The sequence below is a fragment of the Canis aureus genome, chromosome 7, assembly GCF_053574225.1.
Source record: "Canis aureus isolate CA01 chromosome 7, VMU_Caureus_v.1.0, whole genome shotgun sequence".
NCBI lineage: Eukaryota > Metazoa > Chordata > Mammalia > Carnivora > Canidae > Canis > Canis aureus.
In genome coordinates this window covers 23,922,209-23,946,320 of record NC_135617.1, presented here as the reverse complement: position 1 = coordinate 23,946,320, position 24,112 = coordinate 23,922,209, and the positions used below count along the sequence as shown (strand labels likewise).

Here is a 24,112-nt window from a genome sequence, read left to right as displayed (position 1 = left end):
ATTTATTTATCCACGAGAGACACCGAGAGATGCAGAGAGAGAGGCAGAGACACTAGCAGAGGGAGAAGCAGGCTCCATGCAAGGAGCCCAATGTAGGACTCAATCCCAGGTCTCTAGGATCACGACCTGGGCCGAAGGCAGAGCAAAACTGCTGAGCCACCTGGGATGCCCTCAGCATCATTTTCATTTAACATAGAATGTCTCTTTAAAAATAATAAATAAGGAGCACCCCGGTGGCTTAGTTGGTTAAGTCTGATTCTTGATTTGAACACTGCTCATGAGATGGAGCCCCAGGTAGTTCTCCATACTCAGCAGGGAGTCAACTTGAGATTCTTTCTTTCCCTCTGCGCCTCCTCCCCACCACGCACATGTGCTCTGCTCTCGCTCTCTCTCAAATAAATAAGTAAATTCTTTTAAAATTTAAAGATATTTATTTGTTTATTTATTTATTTGACAGAGAGAGAACAGGGAGTGGCAGGCAGAGGGAGAGGGAGAAGCAGGCTCTGAGTAGGGAGCCTGATGCAGGACCTATCCCAGGACCCTGGGATCATGACCAGAGCCAAAGCAGACACCCAACCTACTGAGCCACCCAGGTGCCCCAATAAATCATTTTTTAAAATAAAAATATGTTTTTTAATAAAAATAAATAAGAATTTCAAATATTTCCCTGGGTTAGACTGATTATAGTTAATACTCAATATCTTAAGGTTTTAGGGTACAAAGTAAAAAACTACATTATAGATAATTAAACACATTAGAATGAATTGTTTTTCTTTTGTTGTTTTTTAATCTTTAATTTAAAAGAAAATTGAGGGGCGCCTGGCTGGCTCATTGTTTAGACCGTACAACTTTTGATCTCAGTGTTGTGACTTTGAATCCCACATTTAATGTAGAGAGTACTTTTAAAAAACTAAAAGAAAATTGAAAGTCAGAACGTTTGAGCATCTATTTAACTATTAGAATTCAGTGTTTTGGGATGCCTAGGTGGCTCAGCCATTGAGCACCTGCCTTTGGCCCAGGGCGTGATCCTGGAGTCCAGGGATCGAGTCCCACTTAGGGCTCTCTGCATGGAGCCTGCTTATCTCTCTGCCTGTGTATCTGCCTCTCTCTCTCTCTGTCTTTCATGAATAAATAAATAAATAAATAAATAAATAAATAAATCTTCAAAAAAAAATTCAGTGTTCTAGGTACAGAGTCCTTTGGGAAATGCTTGACTTGGTATTCTCATGAAAAACTAGGAAAGGGCATAAAAAGATTAAAACAATTTAAATTTGGGAGCTTACTGGTAGCTGAATGGACTTAATTCTTACATCACTGATTTGTTCTTGGTACAAGAATGGAGATTATGGGAAATATTTCTATCCATGATGGTAAAACACATTCTTTTTTTAAAAAGTGAATTTAATGGACCTATCAGTAAATAGTAACCAAGAATGGAGAAGTAGACCAAAGTAAACTAATCTTAATAGCTAAACAGGAATAAGCAAGGCCTTTTGTTTGTTTTTTTTATAAAGGACATCTGCTTTAATCTTTCTAAAATGAATAGATACAATCGAATAGAATAAGGTTGATTTTTCTTATAGATGTTGAGTAGATGAAAGATGAGGCTCTATTGAGGTTGTGACCTTTTTCACTTTAGCTTTAGGAATCTTCTCTTATCTGGCTGGGTTGGGTGAGGCAGTGGGAGATGGAGGAGCAAATCCTGGGACCTTGCAGAGGATGGAAGGACATTGATGGACATCAGGAAACATGGTATAGTCCTGACCACCAACTCACTGTGGACCTCTACACATTGAAATTCTCAGAGCCTCAATTTTTTCGTTCTAAATAAGGAGACCAGACCAAAATATATCTTTTAAAAAATACAGTTCTGTGAAATCATACATATTCACAGTGGCAACACTTTGTTTTTCCATAATTTTAGAGAGAGGTATCTTCAAGTCAACCTGATGATTCGTGGAACAAAAGGAACAAAAGGAACTAACTGTTAACTTGATGTAACCTGATGATTTTCTCATTAACTAAAATCGTACTACTGATGTTAGTATGAACATCAGTAACTTCCTGTGTAGTGTCTTTTAAGACTGTCTGTGGGGCACCTAGATAGCTCAGTGGTTGAGCGTCTGCCTTTGGCTCAAGTCGTGATCCCAGGGTCCTGGGAACGAGTTCCGTATTAGTCTCCTGGCAGGGAGACTGTTTCTCCCTCTGCCTGTGTCTCTGCCTCTCTCTCTGTGTCTCTCATGAATAAATAAATAAAATCTTAAAAAAAGAAAAAAAGAAAAAAAGAGGCTGTATATATTCACATTCTACAATATAAAGCAAGAGTTCCATTTTATTCTACAACTTGATTCCAAGGTCATAAAATTCATATTCTTAGGGACACCTGGGTGGCTCAGTCAGTTAAGCATCTGCCTTTTGCTCGGGTCATAATTCCAGGGTCCTGGGATCGAGCCCAATGTCTGGGGTCCTTGCTCAGCTTTTCCCTCTCTTTTTGTATCTCCCCCTGCTCATGTCTCTCTTACTCTCAAAATAAATAAATAATACCTTTTGAAAAATTCATATTCTTATTTCAATGGGTTAGAAATTTCAGTTTCTAGGGCAGCCCTGGTGGCGCAGCGGGCTGCAGCCACGAGTGTGATCCTGGAGACCCTGGATCGAGTTCCATGTCAGGCTCCCTGCATGGAGCCTGCTTCTTCCTCTGCCTGTGTCTCTGCCTCTCTCTCTCTCTCTCTCTCTCTGTCTCAATAAATAAAAATAAAATCTTAAAAAAAAAAAAAAGAATTTTCAGTTTCTAGATGCTAGGGTGGCTCAGTAGTTGAGTGTCTGCTTTTGGCTCAGGTAGTGATCCCAGGGTCCTGGGATCGAGTCCTACATTGGGCTCCCTCAGGAAGCCAGCTTCTCCCTCTGCCTTCTCCTTCAGCCCAGGGCATGATCCTGGAGTCCTGGGATCGGGTCCCACGTCGGGCTCCCTGCACGGAGCCTGCTTCTCCCTCTGCCTATGTCTCTGCCTCTCTCTCTGTGTCTCTCATGAATAAATAAATAAAATTTGTTTAAAAAATACTTTTTTCTCATAATGGAACTATTTGGATGTTCTAGTAATTAAAATACATATTTGTGGCACCTGGGTGGCTCAGTTGGTTAAGCATCTGCCTTCAGCTCAGGTCATGATCTCAGGATCCTGGGATTGAAACCCACTTTGGGCTCCCCGTTCAGTAGAGAGTCTATTTCCTTCTCTTCCTCTACCCTACCCCCCACCACTGTGTGCACTCTCTGTCTCAAATAAATAAATAAAATCTTCAGAAAAAATAAGATATTTATTTAATAGGAGGTGAAAATGTGATGACATGGATGGACCTATTTCATCATGCTTATATGATGGTGATTTTTATTTCATTTTTAAATTTTTTTAAAGATTTTATTTATTTATTCATGAAAGACACACAGAGAGAGAGGCAGAGACACAGGCAGAGGGAGAAGCAGGCTCCGTGCAGGGAGCCCGACGTGGGACCCGATCCCAGGACTCCAGGATCATGCCCTGGGCTGAAGGCCGGCACTAAACCGCTGAGCCACGGGGGAGCCCGTGATTTTTTTTTTTTTTTTTTTTTAATATAAGTTCTGTGTCTGAGGTGGGGCTTGAAATCACCACCCAGAGATCAAGAATTACATGCTTTATTGACTGAGATAGCCAGCCCCCCCTCTAATAGTGATATGAATTTATTATTAAGGATAAAAAATAAACGAAACCATGAACAATCAACTTGGAAAATTTCAGCTCAAGTTTTTCACAGAACAAAGTTATTTCTTTTTCTCTGGTGGGGATAACATGTCTTATGCCAGCTTTAAAACTTATTTTTTAGCTAGGAAATGCCAAGCTACCCCTAAGTCCCAACATGAAATTCTGAATTCAACTCAACTTGGGTAAAATGCTGAGATACAGCATTTTATATTTTTTATATTGTATTTTATATTTTAGTTACACTTTATATTATGCCACCTATAAGTCCTAGAGACTGGATTTCTTTTTTCTTTTCTTTTTCTTTTTTTTTTAAGATTTTATTTAGTTATTCATGAGAGACACAGAGAGAGAGACAGAGACATAGGCAGAGGGAAAAGCAGGCTCCCTGCAGGGAGCCTGATGTGGGACTGGATCCCAGGACCCCGGGATCACGCCCTGAGCCAAAGGCAGATGCTCAACCACTGAGCCACCCATGTGCCTGTGGAGAGTAGATTTCTTGAGTGGGTACTCAAGAGGGTTTCCTAGATATCCTCTATACTTAGAGCTACCAATAGTTAAGAGCCATAGGCTTCACAGTGATCTTACTGGGTTTGATGCCTGGCTTGTCACCTATTGGTTGTAAAAATTTTGACAATTTACCTAACCTTTCTATGTCTCAGTTCTTTAAATATAAAATGAGAATTTGAAATAACTTTTGAACTCTCACATGGTGCTCACATGAATCTATATATGTGATAAAATATATGGAAGTATATACACACATCTGCACACATACACAGTGAGTGCATGGAAAAAGTGAAATTCAAATAAAATCCATAGTTTAGTTGATATTATGACACCAATCCAATTTCCTTGTTTTGATAACTGTACTGTGGTTATATAAGAGCATCATTGGTAGGTAGGATACACAGGGACTCTAATTTTTTTATTGTGATAAAATTCATTATTTCAATAACTTTTTAAGTAACTTCTGTCTCCAACATGGGGCTTGAACTTATGACTCCAAGATCAAGAATCATGGGCTCTACTAAGCCAGCCTGACACTCCATCCATTTAATAATTTTTAAGTATGCTGTTCATACTGTTAATTACATTTACAGTGTTATGCAGTCATCACCACAATTAATCTTCAGAACTTTTGCATCATCCAAACTGAAACTCTATACACTAAATAATAATCCTTCACGCTCCCTCTCCCTGCCATGCCCCAGGCCCTGGTGACCTCTGTTCTACTTTGTGTTTCTATGAATTTCACTATTCTAAATACCTTGTATAAGTGGAATCATACAATATTTGTCCTTTTTTGATTGGTTTATTTCGCTTGATATCTTTGAGGTTCATCTACTATTTTTGCAGCTTTTATATGAGGTCAATATTATATCAAAATAAAGTTTAAAAATAAAAAGCCCCACTGATGGGGTCCCAAAGCTGGACTGTACCAAGCACAAAGGTTAGGTACAGTGCAGGGTGGCCAGAAAAGCTGAGGAGTGACATTACCTTTCTTTCCCTCCAATCTCTAATCAGGGGGGAAAGATGCAAGAAGTAGCAGTGTTCTGTCTCGTATAGGAAAGTGTCTACATTATTTACTAGTGAGTTCTTACACCAACCTGAGAAGCAGCTATGAAATTTCCCACTGAAATAGGAATTTTCTCTTTCTTTCTTTCTTTCTTTCTTTCTTTCTTTCTTTCTTTCTTTTCCTTTCTTTCTTTCTTTCTTTCTTTCTTTCTTTCTTTCTTTCTTTCTTTCTTTCTTCTTTCTTCCTTCCTTCCTTCCTTCCTTCCTTCCTTCCTTCCTTCCTTCCTTCCTTCCTTCTTTCTTTCTTTCTTTCTTTCTTTCTTTCTTTCTTTCTTTCTTTCTCTTTCCTTCTTTCTTTTTTATTTTTAGATTTTATTTATTCATGAGAGACATACAGAGAGAGGCAAAGATGTAGGCAGAGGGAGAAGCAGGCTCCCTGTGAGGAGCCTGATACAGGAGGACTCTGGGATCATGACCTGAGCCAAAGGCAGATGCTCAACCACTGAGCCACCCACAATTTTATTTTATTTATTTTTATTTATTTATTTTATTTTATTCCCTAAAATAAGAATTCTTAACCTGGCGTTCGTCCATGGGCTATAGATGCCAAGAGCTCCCTGAATTTATGTCTGAATATTTAAATGAATGTTCATATGTGTATTTGAGAAGAAGTTCCATAGCTTTCATCTGATTCTCAAATGGTTCTCTAACCCCAGAATGGTTAATAAGCAGTACAAGAAAATATTGTTTACAGAGATATAACAATCCCACAATAGGCTCTTTCACTTGGGTGTTTTAGCCCCTTTTAGTTCTCTGGCATGTCTTTCCCCCAGAGGTTTCTTTCTGCTCAAGCCTGGGATAAGCTTGAATAGTTCTTTACCCTTAGAGCCTCTGGCCGTTCACCTGTGCCCTACAAACTCCTGGACCCATCTTTAAGGACTAGAGGAGCCCTAGGGTGAACTGTTTTGGAGGCCCTAGTAGGGGACATGTCGAACTAAAGTTTTGTGCAGAACTCAGTCTCACGACTGCCAAATCTCTCCCCACCTTTCTTAGGCTCCAGAAAATAGAAAGGAAAAACTCATGAAGTGGTATCAAATGACTGAAATTCAGTAAATTCTGCCTTGGGAAATGTAAATTTAATTTTCAGATTGTCTTCTGGTTTACACTTTATGTTTTAAATGTATTTTAAATAATACAATGCCTTCTACCTTGTGTAATATTCAATGATTTAGGTAGCTATTGTATTGACATATTGTTATAGGAGATGTTGAATGTTAGAATTTATTTAGACTGATTTGTAGGCTCATATGGATGGATTGCAGAAATGGCAAAAATTGTAATTTGCCAATTTTCTTTATACATATGACTCTTCAGTATTTGAATTTATCTCAGAAACCCTTCAATAAATCATGTTTATTGACTCTTTTCTCCAACTCAGATGTATTCTGTTAAGGTAGACTAAGTGCTCTAATAACCATCTCCAAATGTCAGTGGCTTGATCCAGTCAATAAAAGTTTATTTCTAGCTTATACAAAGTCTAAATCTGTTACTCCTGTTTGGGCAGTTCTCCTGGTTACCTGTCTTACTTGTGACTTAGGGATAAAGGCTCTTTCCATCTTGTGACACCACATCTTCAACATGACATATAATCCAATGTCACTATAAGGGGGAAGACAGTATGGAAAGGCATACTAGATTAATTACTTCCGCCAGCAAGTGAAACACATTACTTCTGCTCACCTCCTATTGACCAGAACAAGTCACATAGCCCTACCTAGATTTAAGGAAGGTGGGAAATGTATTCCTTGGCTGAGCAATTGTTTCTGAGCAATAATTGTTTATTTTGAAAGGGGAATGGAACTCTTTGGTGGATAAGTAGCCATCTTTTCTACAAATGTGCTGGTCTTTTTACTAGTAAGTTAAGTGTAACTACCTTCATATAATTTATTTTTCACTTTCCAAACATCTGTGTATACATAGCATGTCTATATAGTGTAAGGTATAGATGAGACTTCCATACAGGAAGCAATTATATCATAATTGCCATGTAATAAATAAAAATGGGAATAAGCCATCTATCTAGATTCATATATTTATTAGGGAACAAAGTATATTTGATTTACTCAGAGTCATCCAACCATGTAGAGAATTGTACAGTAGAGAAAGACTAGCAGAGAACAAGAATATGCATGTTTTATTGGCTTTATGAATGTTATCATAACAGTTAAAACTACTTCAAGCTGCTGGCAATAAAGTGTGAAACTCTTTTCTTTTTCAAAAAAAAAAAAAGGTAGTCTTTGCCATGGAATGTATTACACAGTCACAAATACATGTGTCACTTTTACTTATTTGCTATTAAGGGAAACTAAAATTGTAAGGTTTGGACCTATTTGTCTTATTTGTTTGAAGTAAAATTGTGCCTACGAGGGCACCATTTGGCTATGTCCAGCATCTTAACAGCTGCGAATGGAACATATTGAGGGATTAAATATAAGACCATATGAAAGATACCAGTACCCAGTTGGAGTCATGGAGAAAATGGTTCTCAATTTTAGTACTGTATACTAACCATAGTAATGCTTCACTTATCCATTACTGGCTCAAATTAGACTGTTCTACTTAAGGAAACTATCCAAATAATTAATATTTACCATCTTTTAAGTCCTAGGGTTTTGTTTTGTTTTGTTTTCTTTAAAGATTTTATTTTATTTATTTGACAGAGAGAAAGCACAAGCAGGGAGAGTGACAGGCAGAGGGAGAGGGAGAAACAGGCTCGATATGGGGCTTGATCCCAGGACCCTGTGATCATGACCTGGGCTGAAGGCAGACTTAACCAACTGAGCCACCCAGGTGCCCTAAATCCTAGTTTTTAAAAAAAGTTATATTTCACGGTCCCCATGTTGGAATTAAAGGTGCACCAAACCAAAGGTCAGTAAATTATAGCCATGGACCAAATGTAGCCCACTGCCTGATTTGGTAATTTTTCAGTAGAACTTGAGTAGGACTTTGTGCCAATCTCATTCATTTATATACTACCTATGGTTGCTTTCACGCCACATTGGGAGAGTTGAGTAGTTATCACAGAGACCCTATGGCCCACAACACCTGATATATTCACTTCTATTCCTTTACAGGAGAAGTTTGCTAACCCCTTCACTAGGCTTAAAATTAGTGTAACTTGGTTTGAGAATAATTCTCCTGTTTAGAACTTATTTCATCTCTCTGGCCCATAGTTTTCTCACCATTATAGTCGGGTTAATAAGACCTACCTACTGAGGTGCTTAAAGAAAGTAGATTTTTAAATTAAATGACCTCAGGCAAGTCACTAAAGTTATCTTCAAGATAGCAATCTGCCTACCTATTTTCCAGATAGCTTCCTTAGACCAGTAGTTTTTGAATCTATCATGCTGAGATCATCTGGGACATCTATTAAAATTCAGATATTCCCACCCTAACTCCTTAGATGCTGATTCGGGAGGACTGGGTAGGTGCCCATTTCACAAGCACCCCAGATTCTGATGAGGGTGGCCCGGACTTGACAGAACCCAGGTCCTTGTGGCAACTTGTGTTTTAGTGGCTAGAAATAGTTTCTCTGGCAGCTCTAGATATGCTTTTTGTCTCACCCAGAATTGAAGCCTCACCTACTTGATTGCAGACCTTGCAACCAAAAGGAGAATGCCCAGCGGGTGTTAATCCTTGGCATTCTTAGCATGTGCTGAGAGACCCAGTCAGTGGGCTTATCCTATAAATCAAATCATTCACTGCCTGACCTCACCTATACAGCCATCTGCTGCTTTGCTTCCAAATAGAAATAATGATAGGAAAGTTGGCACTGGGGCGTTAGTGAATGGGACTGGTTTACAGTGAAACGCAGAATGCCTCTTGATAATGCTAAGAGAGAAGAAAATCACACTAAAATTAGCATGATGGTCCAGGGTTAGCTGCTTCTTTTTAAAATCAAGGTAAAAGTTAATAGCAGAAGGAGTTACCATGAGAGGAAGAACCTAAGCCCTGGTGATTTATAAGCGCATTAAGAACGGATGCTTATTTAATTGTTTATAATTTCCTTAATCTCCAGAATGTATTATCCTGGGTTAGGGGATACTTAATGAATGGCTTGCTCACTGAAGCCTTTGTATGCTTCCATTTGTTATTCAAAAACTTAGTAAAGACTGCAGAACCAGTCATGAATAACAGCAAAATCCCCTGGCACCTGTTGGGTTTTTATACAATACAGAAAAAAGTTAAGACCCCGCCAAAAGACCCCAGAATAAAAAAACAAAAAATATAAACTTGAGGGAAGAGTCAAAGAACCTCACACCTTCAGTACAGAATGAGTGGAGCTATGTTGCTGCTGTTTTGAAGCACTTCTTTAAAACTAAGAATTAGGTGCCTTTAAATATATATATATATATATTTTTGTTACCCTGCTGGAATAAAATATGGATGTTTGATTGGGTGTAAGCCAGGGTATTTTGTACTTTGAAATGTAAGTAAAGTGAACACTTTATCATCCAATGAAGGATTTCCAGCTAATTAGATATTTTCCTGCTGGGAGCCATCTAGGGAAATTGATTTCAAAGACGTGTTAATAGGGATTTTTAAAAATCCTATGTAAGATTATTAAAGGATTCCTTTAAATAATGAGTTCCCTTAGACCAAGGATATTTAACATATGATTAGAATTACTAAAATTCAAAGTATACCCTTGTATAGGAGCCCATTCTTGCCAGGAGGTAGGAACATCACTAAGGAACACATTCTAGAAAGGTTGCAAACTAAATGGCCATCTTCTATTGTTACTAACATGATGGCTCTAGATCATTCCTTTCCCCCCTCCAAAAAATGTAACAGGTCTAATTTATCTCTAGATAGCAGAGTTTCTTTTGATCAAAGCCTTAACAAAAAGTCCATTTTGAAGAAAATAAAGCTTATATCTTTTTTTTTCTTTATTTATTTTTTAAAAGTAAATTCTACCCCCAATGTGAGGCTCGAACTCACAATGCTGACTGAGATCAAGAGTTGGTGCTCTACCAAACAGGTTGGTGCTCTAGCCACCCAGGCGCCTCAGAAAATACAGCTTATATCTTTAAAAACTAATTATTATTTTGATATATTAAGAGTAATTGTCTTAATGCTCAGTGCATTTCCTTTTTTTAAAATCCCAAATTCACTAATTTATATTCTTGCCTTGGTATTTAAAGACTCTAAAACACTAATGCTATGCTTATAATTGACTGGTTGTGTTAAAAGTGACTGTGTTTTTTGTGCATCTAAAAATAGAACATAAAAATTGTGTCAGGTTTTGCTTTAGGACTTATGTATAATCTTTTATTATGTCTGTATGTCCCCACCATTTGGAATTTCCCTTAATGCCAGGGACATTAACTTTGTAAAGGAATAAATCTTAGAGACTTTTAGGATTTGCTTTTTTAAAAAATTTTTAAAATTATTTATTTATTTATTTATTTATTTATTTATTTATTTATTTTTAGGATTTGCTTTGAATTTACTAGCCAATTACATTGGATGGAAGTTAACATCTCAAGTTATATCGGGCGTTCTTTTTTTTATGTTAGCAAGACATCATCATTGTTATTATTTTATTATTTTTCTTTTTAAAATTTTAAAATATTTTATTTTTTAAAAAGATTATATTTATTTATTTACTTAATTGAGAGTGAGTGCATGCATGCATGTGTGCACACCAATAGGGGGGTGCAGAGGGGGAGGGAAAGGGAGAGAATTTCAAGCTGACTCTGCTGAGCATGGAGACCACTGCAAGACTTGATCCCATGTCACTGAAATCATGACTTGAGCCAAAACCAAGGGCCCTACACTCAACCAAATGAGCCACTCAGGTGCACCTTAAAGATTTTAAGTAATCTCTACACCCACCATGGAGTCAAACTTACAACCCCTAGATCAAGAGTTGCATGCTCAACTGATTGAGCCAGCCGGGCTCCCCTTAAATATTTATTTATTTATTTGTTTGTTTATTTATTTATTTATTTATTTATTTATTTATTTATTCATTCATTCATTCATGCATTCATTCATTCATGAGAGACTCACAAAGAGAGACAGAGACATAGGCAGAGGGAGAAGCAGGCTCCATGCAGGGAGCCCAATGTGGGACTCGATCCTGGGACACCGAGATTACGCCCTGAGCTGAAGGCAGATGCTCAACCGCTGAGCCATCCAGGTGTCCAATATTTTTTTTTAGATTTTGTTTATTTATTTGAGAGAGAGAGAGAGAGAGAGAGAGAGTTGTATGCACACATGAGCGGGGGGGGGGGGGGGGGGCAGAGGGAGAGGGAGAAGGAGAAGCAGGCTCTCCGCTGAGCAGGGAGCCTGATATGGGGCTTGATCTCAGGACCCCGAGAGCATGACCTGAACTGAAGGCAGACGCTTAACCAACTGAGCCACCCAGGCACCCCTCTCCTTAAATTTTTTGATTGAAGTATATGGTTGATATGTATTCATTTCAGGTATATAATATAGTGGTTTGAGAATTCTGTGCATTACGAAAGGCTCACCATGGCAAGTATAGTTACCATCTGTCATCACACAAAGTTATTTCAGTATTATTGACTATATTCCCCATGCTTTACTTTTCATCCTGTGACTTACTTATTTTATAACTGGAAGCTTATACCTCAATCCCCTTCACTCATTTTACGTCCCCCCTACCGCCTGACTGGTTTGTACTGTGTGTGAGTCTGTTTCTGTTTTTTGTTTGTTTGTTCTAAGGTGTTCTAACTTCTTGTTAATATTAATGAAAGCTATGTGTAAAGCAAAGGGAAAACATACTCCCTACATCAGTAGGCAATAGAAGCCATGTAATATCTGGTGGATTCTGTATGAAAAAAACTGTATCAGAGGCTACTAGGGGATGTAAGTGAAGGGGAAAATGTTACATTATGGTACTAAATATAGAAGGAAAGACCAAGTATTGATTGTAACCTAACCGGGTATCGTAAATGCACAGCAGCATTGCCTTGGCCCTACAGGATAAATGGCATTCATTAAGTGTGAGTGTATTGTTGCCCTAAGGTCAGGATTGCAAACTGTTTTAACGATTCTCAGCCGAGCCTAATCTCTCCATCTGAAAAATAATTTAAGAAACAAATTTTAAGGTCAGAGACCCTCTTTTGGCCTCCTTATTTATTAGTCTTTTTCTTTCTGATTAGCATTAGGTAATGTATCTTAAAACCCCAGGCCTCCACATTCAAACCTGGCTGAATTACCTCTCTTGGAAGTGGACAATAAAGATGCCCTTTAGGGGACGTCTGTTTCATGGGAGACTGGCCGGGTTGAAAGAGAGGAGCGCACACCTGGCTGCCAGGAAGGCCTGGGCTCTGGTTTCAGGTTTGACAGCAGCTTTTGTGCCCTTTGCCAAGTCACTTTCCTGCTTCTGTGGCTTTTCTTTTCTTTTCCCTCAGAAAGGTGACCATAGGCCTGATGTTTCAGATGGGTCCTCATTTACTACTCCCCTGCTACCATGGATTTAAGTCACAGAAACATTTTTTAGCTTAACAAAGTATTATAAGGCAAATACCTTTAGTTAAGGGTAACAGAAAGATCTCTGCCAGTCGCTCCAGAAGCCTCCCTTGTGTCAGATCTAAGCCATGATCCTGTCCCCCTCTCCCTCCAAAGTGACTCCAGGCAGTCCTTGCATGGTATGGCATGATGCTGTGGGTCTGCCGAGGTAATAGTATATGCTGAAGCCCTCAAAGGCTCTCTTAGTAATCAGTGAGGGAAACTGCAATTTTTCTGGGACCTTAGACATTTGGGTTCAACATTAAAAATTCTTTTACTAAAAAGAAATTCTCTTACTGTCGGTTATAAGTGTACAGAGAAATGAAAAAAAAATAAAATTTAGTATACTATAATTTAAAACATTAGCAACATCGAGAATTAAGCTTTTATTGCTTTTAAAAACTTACCAAGAGTAGTTTGGTTTGCCTTCTTCCCATCCTATAATTTATGCTACAAGTACCTTTTCTATGCCTGGATAAATTTTTTCAAAGTTCTTTTAAAATTTGAATCAGTTCTGACATTTTATCCTTCATGCTTTTAATGTTATGAAGTTTTTCAGTAATTGCTTTATTCTTTTTAAATTAAAAAAATTTTTTAACGTAAGCTCTATACCCAATGTGGGGCTTAGACTCACCACCCTGAGATCAAGAGTCACATGCTTTAGTTTTTGAGCCAGCCAGGCACTTCTCTAAGAGTTTTTTTAATGTGAAATTCCTAGAATTAACTAATTTTTTTGAATTAACTAATTATTTAAGTAATCTCTACACCCAAACATGGGGCTTGGACTCACAACCCCCAAGATCAAGACTCCCATGCTGTACCAACCAAGCCAACTAGTGCTAGTGTGAAGTTTTTGCCAGCATCACTTCTTCACCCTTTTCATCTCAATCACTTTGCTCACTTATGTCCATGAGTTGCCTTCATGAAGTTCCTCTGGCTCCTGGGACACCTGGGTGGCTCAGTGGTTGAGCATCTGCCTTCTGCTTAGAGTGTGATCCCGGGGTCGTGGGATCAAGTCCCTCAATTGGCTCCCTGAGAGGAGCCTGCTTCTCCCTCTATGTCTCTGCCTCTCTTGCTGGGTCTCCATGAACAAATAAATAAAATCTTTAAAACAACAAAAAAGAAATTCTTCTGGCTGCACATCTAGAATCTTCAAGTGAAAGCAATGTCAGCATTCTCATGGTCAGCTATGTCTTCTATAACTCCATTGTATTTTGGTCAGATTTCACACCAATGTTACCACTTTTCATTTCTTTGCTGTACTTTCCTCTTTGTTGGCCAATTACTGGTCTCAATTGTTCATTTTGGTAAAATATTGTGTGGGTTTATCAGTGGGAGACAAGCAATTTCAATACATGTTTGCTGTCTGTGGGTGAGCTGAATAACACGTGAGGAGCCACTGATCACTGACACTTTGGAAGATGGGACGGGATTCATCACTGATTATGATGCATATTCTATTAATCACATAGTGACTTGCAGACTGAAGAGTATTAGTGAAACTTGTATTTTATGCAGTTTCTCAGTTAATACATCATGGTGAGATTTGAACTGTATTGGAGAATTGGTGTAATTTAACTAAACTCTAGAAACTGAAAGTGTAGGCTGCCTATTATAGTAACCATTTCCTTTTATTTTTTTTATAGTTCTGTTACCCAAGTGCTCATCTTTAGAAACTATGGTTTAATGTTGTTCCTTAAACTGTTTTTATGTTCTCTCTCTCTCTCTCTTTCTAATCTATAAGTTTCTCCTCTGTATTAGTTTTCCAGTGCTGCCATAATAAAGTACCTTAGGCTGGGTGGCTTAAACAATGGAAATTTATTCTCTCATAGTTCTGGAGGCTGTAAGTTCCAGGTCAAGATGTTAGCAGATTTGTTTTTTCTGAGGCCTCTCTCCTTCGCTTGCAGATGGCCACCTTCTTACTGTACCCAAACATGGTCTTTCCTCTGTATGTGCACTCCTGGTGCCTCCTTCTCTCCTTTTAACAATACCAGTCTTATTGGATTAGGACTCACCTTAATGGCCTCATTTTAAACTAATTTTTCTTTTAAAGGCCTTATCTTTAATTACAGTCCCATTCCTAATACTAGGAGTTAGAGTTTCTTTTTTTTTTTTTTATTATTTATTCATGATAGTCATAGAGAGAGGAGAGAGAGGCAGAGACACAGGCAGAGGGAGAAGCGGGCTCCATGTCGAGAGCCCGACGTGGGACTCGATCCCAGGACTCCGGGATCACGCCCTGGGCCAAAGGCAGGCGCTAAACCGCTGAGCCACCCAGGGATCCCAAGAGTTTCAATATATGAATTTGGGGGGGGTGCATACAATTCAGCCCATGATATCTTTTACTGCTTTTTTTTTCTTTACTACTTATCTATCAAAATAGTTGGGCTGTTTGACCACTAGTCATATAAAATCTAAATTATAGTTATAGAAACTTTTCATTAAAGAGTCAGTATCATTCATGAAGGAGACTGTTGAAGATTAGGCCCAGATTATGTTGGGTAAAATTATGTTCCAGTAAGGCTGTGTAGCAAATCATCCCAAAACTTGGCAACTTAAAACAGCAATAATTATTATCTCCCATAGCCTTTTAGTCAGGAATTGGAGAATGACCCAGCTGAGAGGTTCTGACTCTAGTTTCTCGTCTCATTGTTGTCAAATGCTAGCTGGGGCTACACTCATCTGAGAGCTTGAATGGGGTTGGAGGATCCACCTCTAAGATGGCTCACTCACTTGGTTGGTATGTTGGTGATGACTGTTGGTGGGAGGCCTCAGTTCCCTTCTTCACGGCTGTTTGAATGTCCTAATGGCATGGCAGCTGATTTCCCTTGAATGAGTAATCCAAGAGGCCAGGACAGAAGCTGTCCACCTTGGATCCACCCTTTGATTTGAAGAGTGGTAGCAGAGCAACCTAGGGCAATCTGGAGGGTAGGGGGGGTATATGCACTCCTGCAGGTTGGTTTCCTGTTGGTTCACAATTTTCATCCTCATTTGTTTTTCCTTCTTCTGGATAGTCTCTGTTCTTCCAAATAACCATACCTTTAAGTTCATCACCTCAATTTCCATAAATCCAGCAATAACTCAAATGAACTTCAAGTGAATGAAAAGTCTCTGTTCCCAAGAATTGAACTCTGCAATGTCCCTTCCTGGTCTAGCCCTCCAGCTTCTATTTCTGCTGCCATCTAAAGATCATTTATTTATCCAAGCAGCATCCTAAGAGTTAGGGTTGGTTTTATTTAATCATGATTATAATTATAAGCAGATATATCAGGCCCCACTTTTATTTCTTTCCATAAATATGTATCTGCTTAATCATATGGACAAAGATAGCAGATAATATATAAGTATTTCTAATGTTTCCAGAACTGTGCTGCTACTGTGTAAAACTGGTTAAATATTATCCTTCGCCCTAGGGAGCATATATTTTTGGAAATAAAGCATTTTACTGTTAATTCAAATGATTCACTTTCTCTTGTGGCAGTTTTTTATTTTTTATTTTTTTTAATTTTTATTTTATTTTATTTTATTTTGTGGCAGTTTTTTAGAATTGTCCTCCTGGATCCTCAAATTGAGGATCCAGACAGCCTTTTCCAAGAGCACACCAGATACGGGAATAATGGTACCTGACAGATCATGATCATGGAGACAGAAAACTTGCCTGACATTGATCCATTTGGATAATAATATAGTTATCATTAATGAAAAACAAATTAAAATTTTCCTTTTTTTCTAAAGAGAGAGGATGGGCAATATTTAAAGCCAAACCAATTTAAAAAGCAACTATTAAAATCAGAGGAGCTTCAAAAATGCCTTATAGATTAAGGAGATTTAGGAAGCATACTAAATAATTCTTAAGAATTATTTTTCTCTCAAAAAAAAAAAAAAGAATTATTTTTCTCTCAAGTTGTCTGTTACATTTGCTAGTTGGGAGCATTTCAGAATGAGAGACAGTGGAGGGATAGAGAAAGAAATGAGAGTCACATTATCCACCCTTGCTGGATTGTACTAATGCCATATCAGTGTACAGGAATTCACAAAGTGGAATGTTAGTTCCAAAAGATTCATATCCCCCTCGGGAGTTCCTGAGTTACTTGAAATTGGGATCTGCAGTTTTAGGTATCATATATGCCTTTGTGTGAGTAGGAGACTGTACTAGAAATGACAGAAGAGCATGTGCTAAGAAGCAGGAAGAACATAAAAAGGAAGGGAAGCAAGTTGAACAGAGGTGAAGGTGAGTAGTAGTAGGGGGATAATAGAATTGGTGTGAGATGATTTCTGATTACAGATTGTGCTAAAGTATTATTTACCATTTGTAGGAAGATCTGTGGTTACCAAGTAAGTTTGCAGCATGAAAAAGTATGAAATTCTGGCTTTCTGTTAAATCTACTTATGTCCATTGCAAGACTGATGCTAATACTCTAGGATCTAAATATTTTAGTAGTGCACGTTCACTCAACAACTCAGTATCATTTGTTAAATAAAGATGTTTGGAGTTTATTCTTTTTTTTTTTTTTTAAAGATTTTATTTATTTATTCATGAGAGACAGAGAGAGAGGCAGAGATACAGGCTCAGGAAGAAGCAGGCTCCATGCAGGGAGCCCAATGTGAGACTCGATCCTGGGACTCCGGGATCACTGCCTGAGCCGAAGGCAGATGCTCAACCGCTGAGCCAACCAGTCACCCTGTTTAGGGTTTATTCATAAAGGAAAATGCGGAACATTATTTTAAAGTCCCATAATGTATTGTAGTTTGACTGGACTACACACAGCTGTGGAAATGAGTTCAGTATTCAATCCAAACTCTTGTGAATAGAATACTAGAAATGGGGGATCCCTGGGTGGCGCAGCGGTTTGGCGCCTGCCTTTGGCCCAGGGCGCGATCCTGGAGACCTGGGATCGAATCCCACGACGGGCTCCCGGTGCATGGAGTCTGCTTCTCCCTCTGCCTGTGTCTCTGCCTCTCCCTCTCACTGTGTGCCTATCATGAAAAAAAAAAAAAAGAATACTAGAAATGATACTGAACTTTAACACCCCTGGAAGTTTGTCGAATAAATTGAGTACTCATCACACTGAGTTTCATAAATTCACATCTGAAAATATAACTAAGAATTAATTTAGTTGTCTTCTACCTCATTTCACAGGCTCTTCAGAGGTGGCTGGTTTTGCTAGTTTGAAAAATGTAGTGAAGGAAGTTAGCAGTGTTTGTGTTCATTTGGGATCTGGCTGTTTTGCAGAAACAAGTTAAGTTTTTGAAATTTATTTGTGGTAGAGGTGGGTGAATTATAAGCAGTTCTTTCCAAACGCATAATACAAGCTTGCTGTTGGCTTCTGTCTGTCTGCCTGAGGAACAAAGATGTCTCTGTGCTGCAGGATAGAGACCTGGAGTGAAATGACCGCCTGATAAAGGCTGAAGAGCACATACAGGGCAAAGAATCCCAGGGACTAGTGTGGTGACTGGATTGCTTTGGAAACACCAATACCTCCAAATCCTGATTGGAGTGGAGTTCACAAATCCGTGTTCTTTCGTATTTCATATGTAGCATTTTTTTTTTAATTTTATGATAGTCACAGAGAGAGAGAGAGAGAGAGAGAGAGAGAGGCAGAGACACAGACAGAGGGAGAAGCAGGCTCCATGGACCAGGAGCCCGACGTGGGATTCGATCCGGGGTCTCCAGGATCACGCCCTGGGCCAAAGGCAGGCGCTAAACCGTTGCGCCATCCAGGGATCCCTCATATGTAGCATTTTGTTTCAGAGAGAATAGGTCTGTTGGGTAAGATAATGAAAGATTGATTGTCTTTGGGCAATTGCTTCCTATAACAGACTTTCTGTTTTAACAGATCCCTTGATATTTGAGCCCTTTTATTTATTTTTAGAGACATTTTAAAAACCAGAAGAGTACACAGTTACCCCTATGAATTGACCACCAAGATGAGTTTTTAGTTTTTTTTTTTTAATCTTTATTTATTTATGATAGTCACACAGAGAGAGAGAGAGAGAGAGAGAGAGAGAGGCAGAGACATAGGCAGAGGGAGAAGCAGGCTCCATGCACCGGGAGCCCGACGTGGGATTCGATCCCGGGTCTTCAGGATGGCGCCCTGGGCCAAAGGCAGGCGCTAAACTGCTGCGCCACCCAAGGATCCCAAGTTTTTAGTTTTTAACATATTCATGATGGGAACTTGATTTTTCTGCTTCACAAAATATGCTCAGCATAAAGTCTTTCAATTTGTGGAAAATAGGACTAGCAGAGTGAAGAACATAGATCCCTTCCAAGACTAGCTTTTATTTATAGATGTAGCTTCTAACTTTACTACTTTGCACTTTGTAAACTCACCAGTCCCACTGCTTCACATTAGCAATAAGCTGTGACTTGTTTATTTTAGTGTAATTGATTGGATGCCTTTTTTGGGTATATCTTCAAATGGTTATACCATCCCAGAGTAGTGAGGAGGAAGAGAAAATGAAATGGATTCTTATCCTTTTAAAAAATGATCAAAAAGGGTGCTCTTGGGGTGCTGGGGTGGCTCAGTTGATTAAGTGTCCAACCTTGGTTTTGGCTCAGGTCATGATCTCGGGGTTGTGAGATCAGTCCCCACGTTGGGCTCTACATGCAGTGCAGAGTCTGTTTGAGATTCTCTGCCTCTCCCTCTCCATCTACTACTGCCCCTGCTCAGACTCTCTCAAATAAATAAATTAAATCTTTAAAAAATATATCAAAAAATTAAAAATGATCTTCCTTCTCATCTAAAGAATTTGGTAACTCTGAAATGTCAACTACTTAATGTGGTTGATTTTTTTTTTTTTTTTTCCATTGTGCTTGGCTCATTCAATATGGAAACTCTTCAGTTCTGGGAAATTTTCTTCTGTCGTTTCTTTGATAATTAACCTGTCCTCTCTTTGCTCTCTCTTTAAATTCTTTTATTTTTTTTTTAAGATTTTATTTATTTATTTGAGACAGCACAAGCAGGGAGAGAAGGGGGCAGAAAGAGAAGCAGACTCTCCACTGAGCAAGGAGCCCCACTTGTGGTTCCATTTCAGAATCCTGGGATCAGGACCTGAGCTAAAGGCAGACGCTTTTTTTTTTTTTAATTTTATTTATTTATTCATAAGAGGCATAGAGAGAGAGAGAGAGGCAGAGACACAGGCAGAGGGAGAAGTAGGCTCCATGCAGGGAGCCTGATGTGGGACTTGATCTGGGGTCTCCAGGATCACACCTGGGCTGAAGGCAGCGCTAAACTGCTGCGCCACCGGGGCTGCCCAAGGCAGACGCTTTTAACTGACAGAGCCACCCAGGTACCCCTTTGCTTCCTCTTTAGAAATTTCTGATATGCAGATATTGGACCCATTGGATTGAACCTCTTTTTGCTTAAGTTTATTTTTTTTAGATTTTATTTATTTGGGCAGCCTGGGTGGCTTACTGGGAGCCTGCTTCTCCCTCTGCCTGTGTCTCTTCCCCCCTCTCTCTCTGTCTCTGTCTCTCATGAATAAATATAAATAAAATCATTTAAAAAAAAGATTTTATTCATTTGAGAGAGAGAGAGAGCATGAGTGGTGGGAGGGTCAGAGGAGGGGAGAAGCAGACTCCTCACTGAGCAGGGAGCCAGACATCGGGCTCTATCACAAGACCCCAAGATCATGACCTGAGCTGAAGGCAGACACTTAACCAACTGAACTACCCAGGCACCCCTCTGTATCTATTTCCATTTCTATTTCTGTTTTTTGGTTCTACTTCCTGGGAGTTTTCTTTTTGTTGAATTTTTAAGATTTTGTCAATCACATTTTTATTTCCAGGAACTCTCTTTTGTTCTCTGATTATTATTTTTTTTTGTTATAACTTGTTCTATAATACTTTTAAAAATCTTTCTGAGGATACTAATTAAAGTTTTTTTTTTTTTTTTTTAAGTTCTTATCAGTTACCAATGTTATCTTAGGGCCTTACTCCAGGGTTATTTCTTTTTGCTTACTGTGGTCTCTCCTTTTAATTTTGGAAACTTGAATGTTTGCTGATTGATCCTTGGTTTCCAAGGTTTTGTGTTCATGTTTAAGACTAAAAGGCAATTGGAGGCTCTGTGGGCAAAAATGTAGTGCATATGAAGCACTTGCCTAAGGAACCTTTCAAAATCTCAAGAGAGGAAACTTACAATGTTGGTGGAAGAAAAAGCAAGCCACAGGTGAATTAATACAATATTAATATTAATTTTACAAATTGAAGAACTAAATGCTAAATGACTTATGGATATATGCATGTCTGACAAAACCATCATAATGGCAAAGAAAACTAAACACAAAATTCAAATAGTGCTTACACTTTGGATATATGATTGGGGTGACAAAAAGTTTCACTGTTACTGGTTACATTCTAAATTGAGAAGTGAGGGGGCACCTGGGTAGCTCTGTTGGTGGCTCAGTTGTTAATCAGCCAATTCTTGGGATGCCTGTCTGGCTCAGTGGTTGAGCATCTGCCTTTGGCTCAGGTCATGATCCAGGGGTCCTGGGATTGATCCTGCCTCAAGCTCCCCCCACAGGAGCCTGCTTCTCCTCCCCACCTCATGTCTCTGCCTCTGTGTGTGTGTGTCTCTCTTGAATAAATAAATAAAATCTTTAAGAAAAAAAAAAGACTAATCAGCTGACTCTTGGTTTTGCTCAGGTCATGATCTCAGGGTTCATGAGACAGAGCCCATGTTGGGGTCCATCCTCAGCAGGCAGTCTGCTTCTCTCCCTCTCCAGCTCCCTCTGTGTCTCTTCCCACTTACTCTCTCTCTTTCTCTCTGTCTCCTAAAGTAAATAAATAAATCTTAAAATATAGAGAAGTGACTTTTATTATCATTTTCATTACTAACAGATATGTAATATATTACATATCTTTTATATGTGTCAAATGTTTTATAATAAAAATTAGATATTTTATAAATAATTTATAAATATTTTATATTTATAAATATTCTTTTATTTATATAATAAATTTTTTTATAAAAAATAAAATAAAAATTTTATTTTATTTATTTATTTATTAAAGATTTTATTTATTCATGAGAGACACAGAGAGAGAGAGGCAGAGACGCAGGCAGAGGGAGAAGCAGGCTCCATGCTGGGAGTCCGACATGGGATTCGATCCCTGGTCTCCAGGATCACAGCCTGGGCTGAAGGCTGCACTAAACCGCTGAGCCACCCTGGCTGCCCAAAATTAGAAATTTTAAAGAAAACTCTTTTCAATCCATCTTGAGAGAGTGGATATTTTTTAGTAGTTTTTTTTTTTTTTTTTTAAGATTTATATGTTTATTAAAGAGAGACAGAGAGACAGGCAGAGGGAGAAGCAGGCTCCTGGCAGGGAGCCTGATGCAGGACTCGATCCCAGGACCCCGGGATCACACCCTGAGCCGAAGGCAGAGGCTCAACCGCTGAGCCACCCAGGTGCCCCTAAGATTGCTTTTTGATAAATTTTTGCCATTGAAGGAGCTCATACTAATTAGTCTCATTCTTTGGTAAGTCAATCTTTTGTTAGGTTCACTTTTGCAAAACAAAGATACAATGTATATCTTTGCACTGGAAATATGGATCAATCTAATCTTTCAGTTAGGTATAAAACCACAGCCCTTCAGTAATGGGAGCTTGTCTTTAAGAAGCTCTTGGATAACAAAATAAAATACTTTTTTATGAACTGTAACTGAGGAGAGCTATTATTGGTCCCTGAAGTTAAAAAGCTGCCATTGTTCTGTAATAAGATAATTTCATCACTACTGGTGATATTTTATCTGGTAGCCTAATTCCTGCTTCTACAGGCAGGAACTTGTCTTCTTTTTTAACCTGATCAAGTGTCCAATTTTAGAACAACAGATGTCTGAAGCTTGCTTTATACTGATTAGTAATATTTTTTCCTCTAAGTTACATAAGACATTTTTTTTTAGTCTCTTGCAACTTGATCATCTGCACCCTTACGGAAATCGCAGCACACCCTGGATAGTTCAGAGTGTTATCTACAAGCACTTACATCTGTCAGGCTTTTGTTCAGAGGCCAGAGCAGGAGTGACACATGATACACAGGAAAAGATCCCGTAATCTTACCTATTCTTATGTGACACACCATGGTTTGTCAAGAGTCTTTTGTATTTTAATAGCACCTTTCCAAGAACCTATATTGCTTTCATCTAAACCACCCTGTAATATCCTTAGGCGAAAATAGCATACATTTCTATGTAAGGCAAATGGAAAATGCTTTGTTTTATACTGGATTGTGAGTTAAATTTTATTATGTCTGGATAGACTTCTGAGGAGTTACTTGTGTGGGACCCACCTTAGCTTTTAGGAACAGGAAAGACATTCTCAGGGAATTGTTGTGGGCTGGGAAGGATACAGGAGCTCCTGTGTTGCCAATTACAGCTTGAGATTTTGATGATTTGAGTTTGTGTGTGTGTAGAGGGGTGGGATAATGGTGATAGAAGAGTAAATAGATGACTTTTCAGATAACCTGAGTAAAAACCTGAAACAAAAAGGGACAACTTGGAGACAGAGAACTTCTGGTTTTACCACCTGCCTCCTAATATGCCTTCAAAATTCTGGCCCACAAGGATCCTCTTTCTATAATAATTTGTCATGCATGTGATTATAGATTATCTGGCATTTTGCTCTAAATTATTTAAAAAAACATGAATCATTGCAAAGTGGTTAACAGATTAGACTCTGGAGCTAGGTCAACGAGGACAAATACTGGCTCCATGATATACCAGCTGTGTGACCTTGGACAAGTTCCTTAATCTCTCTATGCCTCAGTTTTGTCATATTTAAAATGGAGATACTGGGCACCTAGATGGCTCAGTCAGGTAGGTGTTTGCCTTTGGCTTGGGTCATGATCCAGGGGTCTAGGGATCTAGTCCTGCATCAGGCTTCCTGCTCAGCAGAGAATCTGCTTCTCCCTCTGCCCCTCCCCCTGCTCATGCGCTCTCTCTCTCTCTCTCTCTCTCATGCTCTCTCTCTCAAATAAATAAAATATTTACAAAAGTAAAATGGAGATAATTGATATTATCTACCTTTTTTGGATTGTTATGGGTAAAGTACTTAGTCACAAAATTAATACATATTCATTGTAGGAAAGTAGATAATATGGAAATTTAGCAGAAAAGATTAGGATCTCCAATCTTCCATCTATGGTTAACTACTATTACTACATTGGTATATATCCTCATATATATTTTTTGTACACATCTTTGAGATTATACTCTCCATGATATTTTGTAACTTTTTCCCCTTAATAATTATATCATGAGCCTTTTCCCATACTACTCAGTTTTCTACATCATTCTTTTTTAAAAGACAGAACTACACTGA

General features: G+C 38.6%; 1 protein-coding gene across 4 annotated transcripts in view; it reads left to right on the top strand.

The window, feature by feature from the left end:
- The window catches only part of ANKRD6 (ankyrin repeat domain 6), a 197,340-nt gene that overhangs the window by 6,781 nt on the left and 166,447 nt on the right, over positions 1-24,112 (top strand). The gene's annotated exons all lie outside the window — the stretch shown is intronic.